The sequence below is a fragment of the Monodon monoceros genome, unplaced genomic scaffold (assembly GCF_005190385.1).
Source record: "Monodon monoceros isolate NGI ecotype Baffin Bay Population unplaced genomic scaffold, NGI_Narwhal_1 Super_Scaffold_6, whole genome shotgun sequence".
NCBI classification, from domain to species: domain Eukaryota; kingdom Metazoa; phylum Chordata; class Mammalia; order Artiodactyla; family Monodontidae; genus Monodon; species Monodon monoceros.
The window spans coordinates 91,497,928-91,503,800 of record NW_021703783.1 but is presented as its reverse complement, the minus strand read 5'-3'; positions in this window follow the sequence as shown (position 1 = coordinate 91,503,800).

The window sequence follows — 5,873 nt, the reverse complement described above, 5'->3', positions numbered from 1 at the left end:
GAGGTTGAGTGGCTTTTCATTTTATTGGTCTCTTGTGATTCCTCTTTACAAGTGCCCGTTGCAGTCTTTGGCCCACCTTCTCTGCTCCTGGATGTTTGTTCTATCCTCCAGCTGATTCACAGAAATTCCTGACAAATTCTCCTTCGTCAGTTTATGGTGTTTTAAATATTTTCTTTATCTTTTCACTCTCTACGTAGTCTTTTGATAAGGAACATTCATAATTTGAATGTAGCTGAAGTTATTGATTGTTTCCTAAGTGACCTACGTTCTGTGTTTCTTGTGTAAGAAATTATTCTCTACCTCATGTTAATAAAGATATTTTAAAATACCATCTTCTAAAAGTCTCAGAGTTTTGCCTTTCACATTGAAGCTTGGAGTCAATGTGGGGGATGTAGGAGGTCTAGTTTCATTTTTTTCCACATATGGAGAACTAATAATCCAGCACCATTTATTGAAAAGCTCATACCCACTGACCAGCGTCTCAGTCTCTCTCTCCCTCTCTCTAGATAGACCGATCTATTTGCCTGTATCTATATTCCTCTGAGCTTTCATTTCGCTTTCATTGTCCTATTTGTTTGTTCTCATGTCCATAGTTCACTATCTTATTTGCTTCAGCTTTATATTGTCTTGGTATCTGCTAGGGACAGTTCCATCACCTCCATCTCCTCTCCCTTCTCCTCCTTCAGGTGTGCCTTGGCTTGTCCTAGCCCTTTGCACTTCCATATAAATTTTACATTCAGCTTATCCAGTTCCAAAAAAATACCTGTGGTGATTTTGATTAGGTTTGCCTTGACTCTATAGACCAGTTTGGGCAGAATCGCATGGTTCCAGGACTGGGTCTTTCAACCCATGAACATGGCTTAACTCTCCATTTTTAGATAGTCTTTAATGTCTCACAATAAAATCTTATGATTTTATTCCACAAGGACCTAGATGTATAAATCAGTAGATTTACTCTTAGGTACTTTACATATTTTTATTATACTTAAGGGGTATCTTATATTACTTCATTTTCTAATTATTTACTGCTAGCATAGAGGAACACAAAAGATTTTTGCATATTGACTTTTTTAATCCAACAATTTTGCTAACTTCTCTTATTAATTCTAATAAATATTTTGAAGAATTTTTGGATTTTTCTACACAAAACTGGAAAATGACAGTTTTATTTCTTTCTAATCCTTTTCCCTTTGTTTCATTTTGTTACTGTCTAGGTCAGCATTGTTCAGTAAAATCTAATGTAAGTCTTAAATGCAGACCACAGGTATATTTTAAATTAATAGCCACATTAAAAATTAAAAGAAGCAGATGAAATGAATTTTTCTAATACAGTTCGTATAACCCAATGTATCAAAATACTATTGCTTCAGTATGTAATAAATATACAATTATTAATGAGACATTTTATGGTGTGGGGTTTTTTTTGTACTAAGTATTTAAAATCCAACATGTATGTAATATGACTCTTACATCTAGATTCAGACTAGTCATATTTCAAAATCTCAGTAGTCACAGGTGGCTAGTGGCTACCATATTGGATAACACAGGTCTAGAATATTGTGTGCACTGTTTAATGAAAATGGGGATTGCAACCATCCTTGCCTTGTTACTGATCTCAAGGGGAATGCTTTCAACATTTCACCATTAATTAGGATATTTGCTGTAGGATTTTCGTAGATACTTTTACCAGGATAAAGACATTCCCTTGTATTCCTAATTTGCTACAAGTTTTAAAACATAAACAGATATTGACTTTCCTGGTATCTTTTGTGATAACAATATGTCTCTCTCCTTTAACTGTTTTTTTTTTTTTTTTTGCGGTACGCGGGCCTCTCACTGTTGTGGCCTCTCCCGTTGCGGAGCACGGGCTCCGGACGCGCAGGCTCAGCGGCCATGGCTCACAGGCCCAGCCGCTCCGCGGCATGTGGGATCTTCCCGGCCCGGGGCACGAGCCCGTGTCCCCTGCATCGGCAGGCGGACTCTCCACCACTGCGCCAGCAGGGAAGCCCCTCTCCTTTAACTTTTAATGTGGTGAATTACGTGTTTTTTTTTTTCTTTTGCTTTGCAGTGTTTATTGCTAATGAGTGGTAGCATTTTCCTCAAGATTTTTAAATTGAGATATAACTGACATATAACATTATATTATTTTCAGGGGAACAACATAATGATTTGATATTTGTATACACTGCAAGATGATCCCCACAGTATATCTAATTACCATCTTCATATCGACCAACTTTCAAATGTTAAGCCAATCTTGCATTTCTGGATGAGATCTGATTTTGTCATAATGCATTATCATTTTTATATACTGCCTGATTTGGTTTGCTAATGTTTTGTTTAGGATTTATGTATTTGTACTCATGAGTGACATTGGCCTATGATTTTCCTTTTTTGTAATATCCTTGTCATAAAAAGAATTGGGAAGAATATCCTCTTTTTCTATAATGTGGAAAAGTTGGGGCAGGACTGAAATTTTTTCTTCTTTAAATATTTCATAGATGAAGACCCATTTTCAGTGAAGCCGGAATTTTCTTTGTGGGAACATTACTGATGATTGGTTCAACTCCTTTAATGGTTGTGCAGAGGTCTGATGTTCACTGGTGCCACGGAACGTCAGACTGCTAAAGTGCTGAAATAGTTTCATACCAGTTGGTACGTACCACCACTCCCAACCCCCTAAGTGCAACAACCCCTCCAAGGCTGCCCCAGATTCCCCAGACCTTCTAACAAATAGATCTGCTGACAAATAGATCAGAGAGTGAATCCCTGCATAGCCAGGGGGCTCTTGGGCTCTGTTCAGTGTTAGGGTTGGCACCTGTTATGAATGCCCAGTGCCTGGTTGTTAAATCCTGTGGTACTATGACCAGGGATGGTGATCATTCAGGTTTCCTCTTGAATTAATGCTGGTAAATTATATTTTTCTAGGAATTAAAATTTGAAAGCTATTGTAATCAAGTTATTCACAATTATCTTTATCTTTTCTTTTCTTCGGTGTCCGCATACTCTTTAGCTTTACATTCTGGTTATTGATTAATTGTGCCTTCTCTCTTCTTTCTTGATCAATTTCACCAGAGGGTTGTCAATACAACTAGTGTTTTCAGAGAAATAATGTCTGCTTTTGCTGATCCTTTTCATTATTTTCTGCTCTTAACTTTACTCTGTCCTTACTTTTGTTTTCTTTGGTGTACTGTTCTTTTTCTAGCTTCTTGAGATGGGAGCTTACTTATTACTTTCAGCCTTTGCTCTTTTCTAATACAAGCATTGAAGGCCATAAACCCCTTTAAGTCGTGCTTTAGCTGTATCCTATAATTTTTAATATGTAATATTTCCATTCTCATTCAGTTAAAATATTTTCTTATTTCCATCATGAGTTCTTTTTTGATCCATCTCTTATTTAGAAACACACTTCTTAACTTCCAAACATATGGGGCTTTTGAAGTTATCTTTTTGTTATTAATCTCTGGCTTATTTGTGCTATGGTCAGAGAATGTAGTCTATATGATTTCAGACTTTAGAAATTTCTTGAGTTTCACTGTTTTTGTAAATATTTCATATGCCTTGAAAAGGAGAGTATTCTGCAGATGTAGCCATGGTGTTCTGTAAAAGTCCACTAGTCAAGTTTCTTATTATTATCCTTATTGAATATATTTCTGCTTATTCTGCCAATTACAGAGGGATGTGTTTTTAAATCTCCCCTTATAATTGTGGATTTGTCTATTTCTCTGTGTAGTTCTCTTCTTCATGTTTCTTATATTTTAAGACTATGGTATTCACATACAAATTTGAAATTGTTCTATCTTTCTGGTCAGTTGGACCATTTTCATTTTGAAGTAACCTTCTTTATCTCTAGTGATGTTTTTTTCTGATACTAAAATACCTGCACCAGCCTTCTTTTCGTTAGCCTTTGAATGATACATATTTTTTTTTTACCGTACATTTACTTTCACCCTTTCAGTATCCTCATGTTTTGGAAGTGTCTCTTGTGGATGTCTCTTGTAAATTGCATATAGTTGGATTTTTATCCAGTCTGATAATCTTCTTGTTTTAACTACAACATTTAGTCCACTTGCGTTTATTGAATTATAGTACATTTGAATTTATAACTGTCATTTATTTGTCCCACCTGTCTTGTATTTCTTTTTCTCTCCATTCTTGCTTGCTTTAGGATTGATTGGATTGATGTTCTCATTCTATTTCCCCCCTCTAATAATTTTGCTAAATATTATACACTGCATTTTCATTCTTTTTGTTTACCCTGGTAATGACAACGTGCAGTCTTAACTCATCAAAGTCTAAGTATATTTGATATCTGTTTTCGTTTTCCTCCTGAGGAATAGAAGGATCTTGGAACACTTTAATCCACTCACCCAAGTTCTGTGCCATTGTTGTTGTGTATTTTAATTCTATTTTTATCCAGAAGACATTGTTATTGTTTTATATTATCAATGTTCTTCATTGTTCTTTATTCCCTATTGCATCAGACCTCTGTCTGTGATCATCTTCCTCCTGCCTTTAGTCCCTCCGTTGGAATTTCCTTTAGGGAGGGTCTGCTAGCGTCAAAGTCTTAGTTTTTGTATTTGTAAATGTTATTTCCCCTCGTTCTGGAAGACATTTTCACTGGGTACATAAATCTCGAAATAAAATTTCACTAAATTTCTCTCAGGGCTTTGGATATATCATTCTACTGCCTTCGGGCTGGCTTCCGTTGCTCCTGATGAAAAGTCAGTGTAAATCTATCTTTTTTTTTTTTTTTCACCTGTACGCCCGACAGAGGCGTACAGGGGAACAGGAAGCTGTGGAAGGTTTTTAAGCACTAGGGTGACCCAGTTAGATGTGCATTTTAGAAAGCGGGCTCTGGCACTGTGGACACAGTCTCAGAGGGGATGGCAGTGAGAAGGTTGTTGCTGCGATCAAGAGAAAGGACAAGGGGTGTAGAGGGGAGGAAGTCAGAGAGGCAGGACTTGGGGTCCACGCAGGCAGGCGGTGGGAGCCGGAGGGGCACGGATGACTCGGGTTCCTCCTAGTGAGGATGAATGGTGGCGCGGCAGAGAAGACAGAACGAGGTTGGAGTGAACGGGGAAAATGAGATGGTCCCGGACCTCAAGATCCATTCATCCCACAAACAGTCGAACACCTACTACATGCAGAGCGCCTAGCGCGTGTGACTGGGGACTTGGGGCTGCGTGGCAGCGAAATCTGTCCCGCTGTGCACCTTAGATCCGCCACGGCCACACCTGCCGCCAAGTACTGCCTAGCCGGGGCCCTCGAGGCAGCGGCCGCGCGATTCGGGCGTCTCAGCACGACCGGCTACAGACGGACGGACGGACGGAAGGATATACGTGGAGGCGCCTGCTCAGGGCTGGCAAACCACGTCGCTCCGGAGCCCGGATCTAGAGAGACCACTGTGCTGAGACGCCCGGACAGCTTGGGAAACCTTGGCCGTCCCCGCCCTCCTGCCGCCAAGGGTCCGCGCCGCGACCCCCTCTATCCTTTGTGGGAGGTGAGGCAAATGGCCTCCCCGCTCTGCCCATGTTCTCATCTGCCCAACCGGGGCCATGCCGTTTCCGGCCCCTCAGAGTCACCGGGAGGACTTTAGGAAACGCGTCGGTGTATTAAGATCTCGTCCCACCCCCGCGCCGACCGGCGCCGGCGCCAAATAAGTCCCGCGTGCTAGCGGATCCCGAGAGCCGCGCGCTACTGACGGCCCAGGCGGGGCGGAGCTCCAGAGGGGGCGGGACCAAGAGGGGGCGGAGCCGAGTAAGGAGGGGCGTGACCTGCCCGGCAAGAGCCGAGCCCCCGCTCCGCCCCCGCCCCGCGCGCTCGCTCGCCGGCTCGCGCGCGCCGAGGAAAACGTTGCGCAGGTTCAAAAA